The sequence below is a fragment of the Rhinoderma darwinii genome, chromosome 2 (genome assembly GCF_050947455.1).
Source record: "Rhinoderma darwinii isolate aRhiDar2 chromosome 2, aRhiDar2.hap1, whole genome shotgun sequence".
In the NCBI taxonomy this organism is placed as follows: domain Eukaryota; kingdom Metazoa; phylum Chordata; class Amphibia; order Anura; family Rhinodermatidae; genus Rhinoderma; species Rhinoderma darwinii.
Window position 1 is genome coordinate 259,488,750 of NC_134688.1, and position 9,299 is coordinate 259,498,048.

The window sequence follows — 9,299 nt, forward strand, 5'->3', positions numbered from 1 at the left end:
CCTCCCCCAAAATACTCCGTGTGAACATAGCCTTATAGTAGAATGAACACATATTCCATAGAAACAGATGCGTAATTATTTTCCTGTGCTTTTGTATTTTTACAGATTTTATTAAGCTCTTTATATGTTACAAAGGCTGCAGATGTACCCTCAGATTTGTATTTTTTAAATGCCCTTTTTTTGTCATGTATTGCCCCTTTCACAGAAGGTGTAAGCCATGTGGGGTTTAATTTGAGTCGTTTATACTTGTTACCTGTAGGAATAAATTTTGCACTATAATAACTCAAAGTAGATTTGAAAATCTCCCATTTATCATTTGTTCCATTATTTAACATTAGTTCTTCCCAGTCTATATCCTGAATTGCTGCCCTCATCCTGGGGAAATTGGCTTTCTTAAAATTAAAGTGTAGTTTAATGTTCGACAAACTTCTGACATGTCATAGTGACATGTCAGAAGATTGTATAGGTGGGGGTCCGAGCACGGAGACCCCCACCAATCGCTAGAACAAAGCAGCAGAAGTGCCCGTGTTAGCCCTCAGCTGCTTCGAGTCTGTTCAGCTTTTTCCGGAAAGTCGTTGTATCAGAGTACGGGCTCATAGGCTTTCTATTGAGTCAGTACCCCGATACATTTATTTCTGGAAATAGCCGAACAGACACGAAGCAGCTCAGCGCTTACATGAGCACTTCTGCTGCTTTGTTCTAGCGATTGGTGGGGGTCTCAGTGCTTGGACCCCCACCTATACAAACTTCTGACATGTCACTATGACATGTCAGAAGTTTGTCAAACGTTTAGCTACACTTTAAGTGTTTTTGCCCTCGGTATATGTAAAATGTAACTATATTATGATCACTGTTACCGAGGTTTTCACGAACATTGACATTCCCAACAAGATCTGCATTATTAGAAATGACCAGATCCAACAGAGCTTCACCTCTAGTCGGGTCTTCCACAAACTGAGCCATAAAATTTTCCTGCAACAGGTTGAGGAAATGTCTCCCCTTTGCAGTTGAAGCTGAACCATGACACCAATTAATATCCCGGAAATTAAAATCTCCCATTATCACTACAGTACCCGCCTGTGCAGCCCGCTCCATCTGTTTATATAGCTGACCTTCCATCTCCTCAGTTATATTGGGGGGTCTATAGATTACACCAAAAGTAATTTTTTCAGTGTTTACCTCCCTTTGTAATTCCACCCACAAGGTTTCAACCTCCTCACAATCTTCACCCTCTAATGTCTCATTCACACTCTCCTTCATATCGCTTCTCACATACAGACATACACCACCACCTTTCCTATTCACCCTGTCTTTCCGAAACAGTGTAAAACCCTGTAGATTTACAGCCCAGTCATGTGAAGAGTCCAGCCATGTTTCAGCAACACCAACTATATCTATATTTTCTTCCAGTATCAAGGCCTCCAGCTCCCCCATTTTGCTTGCTAGACTTCTGCCATTTGTGAACATACACTTTAACTTGCCTGTCAGTTTTTCTCTTTCAGTATCAGAAATGTGATCATTTGACATTATTTGGGCATTCTTCTCTTCATTGCTGTTTTGTAACGAAAGGATCTTCTTATCTTGTTGTCTAGTCCTCTCCCCACAGTCTATTTCCCCCCCCCCACCAATTTTGTCTGACCCCTCTCTAACCTAACTACCCCTTTATTTTCTACATTGACCTCCCTCCTCAGCCCTAGTTTAAATACTCCGCCACCCCAGCTAGAATTCTCTCCCCCAGCACAGCGGACCCGCTTCCATTTAGGTGCAAATCATCTGCAGAATACAGTTTATACCCCAATGAAAAGTCAGCCCAGTGCTCTAGGAACCCAAATCCTTCTCCTCTACACCAAGACTTAAAGAGGCTCTGTCACCAGATTTTGCAACCCCTATCTGCTATTGCAGCAGATAGGCGCTGCAATGTAGATTACAGTAACGTTTTTATTTTTAAAAAACTAGCATTTTTGGCCAAGTTATGACCATTTTCGTATTTATGCAAATGAGGCTTGCAAAAGTACAACTGGGCGTGTTGAAAAGTAAAAGTCCAACTGGGCGTGTATTATGTGCGTACATCGGGGCGTTTTTAATACTTTTACTAGCTGGCCGTTCTGATGAGAAGTATCATCCACTTCTCTTCACAACGCCCAGCTTCTGGCAGTGCAGACACAGCCGTGTTCTCAAGAGATCACGCTGTGTCGTCACTCACAGGTCCTGCATCGTGTCAGACGAGCGAGGACACATCGGCACCAGAGGCTACAGATGATTCTGCAGCAGCATCGGCGTTTGCAGGTAAGTCGATGTAGCTACTTACCTGCAAACGCTGATGCTGCTGCAGAATCATCTGTAGCCTCTGGTGCCGACACGATGCAGGACCTGTGAGTGACGTCACAGATCTGCACTGCCAGAAGCTGGGCGTTCTGAAGAGAAGTGGATGATACTTCTCATCAGAGCGCCCAGCTAGTAAAAGTAGTAAACACGCCCCGATGTACGCACATAATACACGCCCACTTGGACTTTTACTTTTCAACACGCCCAGTTGTACTTTTGCAAGCCTCATTTGCATAAATACGAAAATGGTCATAACTTGGCCAAAAATGCTAGTTTTTTAAAAATAAAAACGTTACTGTAATCTACATTGCAGCGCCTATCTGCTGCAATAGCAGATAGGGGTTGCAAAATCTGGTGACAGAGCCTCTTTAAGCCATGCATTTAACTCCCTGAGCTTCCGCTGTCTTTCCTGCGATGCGCATGGCACAGGCAGTATTCCGGAGAATACTACAGCTGGATCATCACCAGCCCCTCCTAGTAATTTATCCAACCGTTCCACCACATGCCGAACCCTGGCACCAGGGAGACAGCAAACCATTCGGTTGAGGCGGTATTGGCGACAAATTATTCTGTCCGTCGACTACTAGCTGGGCTGTTCTCCCGGCTGTTAGGGAGATCAGTATCCACTAGGGCTGCCATTTCTGAGACCGACACCCTTGCATCATCACCCAACTTGGCAATTTTGCTTGGAATATCAGAAACAGGATTGGCCTTCCTTTTCTTGGACCCCTTTCTACTGCCCCTAACTACATTAACCCAGCTACTTGCCTGATCCTGCTGACCCATGTCTTCACCCTCCAGGTCTACCCCACTAACTGCTTGACAATTGATAAAGTAAAGGAAAAGAAGAGTACTTACAGGGACTTTAAAGAGGCTCTGTCACCAGATTATAAAATCCCTATCTCCTATTGAATGTGATCGGTGCTGCAATGTAGATAACAGTAAAGTGTTTTTGTTTTTTTTTTAAAAACGATCATTTTTTCCCAAGTTATGAGCAATTTTAGATTTATGCAAATGAGCTTTTCAATAGACAACTGGGCGTGTTTTCTCATTTTACCAACTGGGCGTGTATTGTGTTTTTAACCAACTGGGTGTTGTGAATAGAAGTGTATGACGCTGACCAATCAGCGTCATACACTTCTCATCGTTCCCATCCAGCTTCTTTCACTGCACAGACACACAGCGTGTTCTCGCGAGATCACGCTGTGACGTCACTTCCTCCCACAGGTCCTTCCCCATCGCGTCGGACGAGAGAAGACACATCGGCTCCAGGCGTCTGAGAGGGTACAGTTGAATCTGCAGCAGCATCACCTTGTGCAGGTAAGCATAGTGAACTCCCTAGCGACGAGCATATTACCCTCTGGGACGCCTGGAGCCGATGTATATTCTCTCATCCGACGCGATAGTGAAGGACCTGTGGGTGACGTCACGCTGTGTGTCTGTGCAGTGAAAGAAGCTGGGTGGGAACGATGAGAAGTGCATTACGCTGATTGGTCAGCGTCATACACTTCTATTCACAACGTCCAGTTGGTAAAACGAGTAAACACGCCCAGTTGGTAAAAACACAATACACACCCAGTTGGCAAAACGAGAAATCACGCCCAGTTGTCTATTGAAAAGCTCATTTGCATAAATCTAAAATTGCTCATAACTTGGGAAAAAATGATCGTTTAAAAAAAAACAAAAAAAACCTTTACTGGTATCTACATTGCAGTGCCAATCACATTCAATAGGAGATAGGGATTTTATAATCTGGTGACAGAGCCTCTTTAACTCCTCTTTTTAACTCCGGTTTAGTAACTCCACTTGATATAAAAGCCACTTAATCCAGGAAGGCCAAAACAGAGCAAGCTCAACTGAGGCCTGCAGGCTAATTTTTATCACCTGAGAGTTAACCCCTCCCCCTAGTCGGCTGCACAGCTGGACAGAAGCTAAGGCTGGGTTCACACGACCACATTAACGTCCGTAATGGACGGACGTATTTCGGCCGGAAGTCCCGGACCGAACTCAGTGCAGGGAGCCGGGCTCCTAGCATCATAGTTATGTACGATGCTAGGAGTCCCCGCCTCTCCGTGGAACTACTGTCCCGTACTGAAAACATGATTACAGTATGGGACAGCTGTCCTGCAGCGAGGCGGGGACTCCTAGCGTCGTACATAAGTATGATGCTAGGAGCCCGGCTCCCTGCACTGAGTTCGGTCCGGGACTTCCGGCCGAAATACGTCCGTCCATTACGGACGTTAATGTGGTCGTGTGAACCCAGCCTAAGAAGGAAAAAATGGTTTTAAATTGTGTCAGTTTTGCAAACTTCTGTTAGCAAGCACTCAGTTCATATATCAAACACAATTTCATCAGGCCCCATGCACACTAACGTATTTTTTTCCTCCTGTAAATACGGGTCCTTTGTCACATGTATTCGACCCGTATTCCACCAGTATTTACAGACCCGTGCCCGTAAATACGGGTCCGTTGTCACCAGTATTTCACCCATATTTACGGACCCGTTTTCTCTGCACTAATCGGCAGCCCCTTCTCTCTATCAGTGGTGGATAGAGAGAAGGGGCAGCTCTTTCGGGCAGAGTTTCCGCAGCGATTGAAAGTAAAAGAAGTTCATACGTACCCCAGCCGTTGTCTTGGTGACGCGTCCCTCTTTTTACATACAGTCCGACCTCCCTGGATGACGCGGCAGTCCATGTGACCACTGCAGCCTGTGATTGGCTGCAGCGGTCACATGGGATGAAACGTCATCCTGAGAGGCCGGACTGGAGGAAGAAGCAGGAAGTTCTGGGTAAGTTAAAGAGGCTCTGTCACCACATTATAAGTAGCCTATATTGTATAGGATGTGGTCGGCGCTGTAATGTAGATTACAGCAGTGTTTTTTATTTAGAAAAACTATCATTTTTGACGGAGATATGACCTATATTAGCTTTATGCTAATGAGTTTCTTAATGGACAACTGGGCGTGTTTTACTTTTTGGCCAAGTGGGCGTTGTGGAGAGAAGTGTATAACGCTGACCAATCAGCGTCATACACTTCTCTCCATTCATTTACACTGCACATATCGATATAGTTATATCGCTATGTGCAGCCACATAAACACACTATAACATTACTGCAGTGTCCTGACAATGAATATACATTACCTCTAGCCAGGACTTGATGTGTATTCATTCTCCTGACACTTCGCTAATACAATCCCGACACTACAGCACAGCAAGCGTAAAACTTGCCTTGCTGTAAATATCACAGAGACGCTACAGAAGGGACAGGATTCTGAATAAACATCACGTCCTGGCTGGAGGTAATGTATATTCATTGTCAGGACACTGCAGTAATGGTCTTAGAAACGACTGGATCGGGCAGAGGTAGAACGTTCACTGAGGCAAGAGCCAAAGACGTCTCCAGAGGAACTGTGGGCAACTGGAGATCCACTAGGTCTATTTGGATAAAATTGGCTGCGGATCCAGAGTCCAGATATGTAGAGACCCAGTGGTCACGGGGATGGACAGTTTTGAGGAGAGTTTATCCAGCGTTGTATCGCCTAGGGTTGTCTCTCCAACCAATCCTAGGCATTGGAGTTTTTTTGGTGCACAGACGCACAACATGGCCATCGCGGCCGCAATACAGAAAAAGTCGCGAAGTTAATCTGCGTTGTTTCTCCTGAACGGATAACTTAAGCTGGTCCACCTGCATAGGCTCCTCAGGTGGGCCAATTTGTGAGGGCAACAGGGATTGCTGGAAAGTGGGGGCCAGCCTATGGAATCTTCTCTCCTGACCAACCTCTTGAGATAGTTCCCGAAGCCTCATGTCAACCCGCGTGGCAAGCAAGATGAGGTCATCCAGGGTAGATGGCAGATCACGAGTGGCAAGTTAGTCCTTGATCTCGGACGACAGTCCCTGCCAGAATGTAGCCACCAAGGCCTCGTTCCAGGACAGCTCTCCCACCAGGGTGCGGAAGTAAATGGCGTACTCGCTGATGGACCCTGTATCTAAGCCTACCACATGTTAGGCTTAGATACAGGGCCCCAGCAGACAGTAATCTTATACAGCATAAGATGACGGTCTGCTGGGGCCCTGTATCTAAGCCTACAATGTGGTGGGCTTAGGTACAGGGCCCATCAGACAGTGTCATACATGGCCTTGTATCTAAACCTACTATGTGGTAGGCTTAGATACAGGACCCCAGCAGACAGTAATGTTACACTTACCCACCGCTTCGGCTCCGGGTGCAGTGGATGTCTGACACCATCCAGCGTTATGTCATGCGCGGCACACAGAGTCATGACGTGATGATGAGAGAAGGCATCAGGACTTCTGCTGCGCTCAGGAAGGAGGAGGATAAGTGTAATGGCATTACAAAAGTAACAGGGGCCCCGTGTATTTTATGACATGGGCCCCAGTTACTATAGTAAATTTTTATATGATGCGGTGCGGGGCGCGGCCCAGTCGCAATTGACCGAGCCGCTGCGACTCCTGTAGCGGCAGTCGGCCGGGGCATCGGGCCAAAGATCACTTTAGGGTATGTTCACACGCCCTATTTCCGTACGTAATTCAGGCGTTTTATGCCTCGAATTACGGCCGAAAAAACGGCTCCAAACTGTCTGCAAACATCTGCCCATTGAATTCAATGGGTCTTACGGTGTTCTGTGCAGACGGGCTTTTTTTTTTTACGCGCCGCTGTCAAAAGACGGCGCGTAAAAAGACGCCCGCCTCAAAGCATGTCACTTCTTGGGACGTAATTGTAGCAGTTTTTCATTGACTCCAATGAAAACCAGCTCCAATTACGTCCGTAAAAGACGCCACGAAAAACGCATGCCTGAAAACAGCTCCGTAATTTCAGACGTAACTGGCGTTGCCCTGTGAACATACCCTTAGAAAAAGTCTGGGCAATACTGGATTGATGCACATGACAATATTTGATACGTTTTTGAGTGTCTGGCTTAGATCTCTGTGTGTCTTAATCCCACTAAGAGAGAGAAAAATAGACACATAGAAAGAATTTTTACCTAGCCGGATCCCCATAAATGTTGATTCAAGAGATACTAATAACTAGTGGCTTAGATTCCATATCTGCCATGTCACCTAGTAGCATCCATAATGCAGCATACAATGAAGTATAAATAGACAAGCGTTTACCTATCTTAAATAGGAACTCTCTACAATCATCCACCGAATCCTCGGAAACCGCTGCAGCCCAGGTAATAGACATCATCGAAAAGGGCTGTCTGAGAGTGTCTGACGTCAAACTCCGCCATTAAATAGGATGCACATGTCATTAGTTGGATGCGGACATCTGACCACATGATCCAGTCTGGCACAGTTAGGGACTTGAACAGCACTTTCAAGCCACGAGCTCCCTAATGGGTAGTAGCTTCCAGACCCACACATGGGTTTAACCAGGGAACCTCCAAGAAGAAGGCGCTGATAACGCCACCAGAGATCCAGCTGAATACCATAATTCATCCACTAGCCGAAGTAAGACAACTGTAGATCCATTACTTCAATCACCAGAGGATAAACAGAGATTCCCTCTGCGTTTTTCCTTTGTAGAGACAGGAATACACTGGAGAGGTGTGGGGAGGGGCCTTTTAATCTCTCTAGGGTCGTGTCCCTACAGAGATCAAGGTGCATCCTCCAGTTGTGTACTCATGATTGGACGAAATTAAAGTATAAAAGAATATAAAATGAATCACTAACCTATATATACACACACCCAACAATGGTACAAAAGAAAAAGTAAAACTAATTCTACAGAAAGATGGCCTCAGACAACTATGTTGACCTAAAATAAAAAAAGTTATGACCGCCGGTAATAAAATAAGTTTTTCTCACCGTAAATTCGGTTACCATGAGTCCACCATGATGGCACCAGTATTTTGACAAATAAATACAATATACACTGCTCAACAAGAAACTAATTGCAACACCAAGAAGGAAAAGTTTTGGAATAGTGGAAATAACAGGATCGATAGCCATGTTAATGATATGCAAATGATAAAAAAACGGAAACAAAATATTCCAAACATTTTTATTTATTCAGCATCAAGTATGAGCGCCACGTGCAGAAATACGCGCAATTACATGCCTTGGCATGCTAACAACGAGGTTATTAATGGTTGTCTGAGAAATGTTTTACCACACTGAATGCACTTGGGTACGCAAATCATCAAGATTGACTGTTGGCAGCTCCCTTTGCAATTGCCGACCAAGGACGTCCCAGATGTGCTCGATTGGAGACAAGTTCAGTGATGCTGCAGGCCATAGTAGCAGGAATAGGCAATGCAGGCTGTTCACAGTAGTATGAGCAACATGCGGCCTGGCCTAGTCCTGTTGAAAAACGGCTTCAGGGACATTTTGGAGAAATGGCTGTACCACTGGTTCCGCAGCCATATCAATGTAATGCCAAGCTGTTAGTGTACCTGAAATGAAGACTAGAGGGGTCCAGCTACCGTACATTATGCCAACATACACCATAATCCCGGGAGTAGGACTGGTGTGACCTTCCTTTGTGAAGGCCTCTTCATGGCCACATGGTCTTCAGACTAATCTCCAGTTATCATTGCATCAGAGACAAATGCAGGACTCATCGCTGAAGGGGATAGCCCCCCATTCCAGCCTCCATTGCTGTCTTGATGTGCACCATGGTAGCCTTTGAGAGCGGTGGCGTGGGGTCAATGGAACACCTGTAGCTGGAGGTCTGGCTCATAGCCCAATGTCGTGCAAACGCCTTCTGATGGTTTGTGTCGACACTGGTTGCCACACTAGGCATGGGATGTGACGTCCAATTTTACTTGCAGTACAGAATGGATCACAAGGCACCATTCCTCAAATCAGTCGATCTGTCCGTGTAGATGTTCACCTCCACACACCTCTTGTTGTCATTCCCATCTGCGTTCTCCCAACCTCTGGGACACGCAACGTTGAACAGTGCTGACATCTTGGCCTAGGTACATAGCGATCTGCCAGAGTGATAA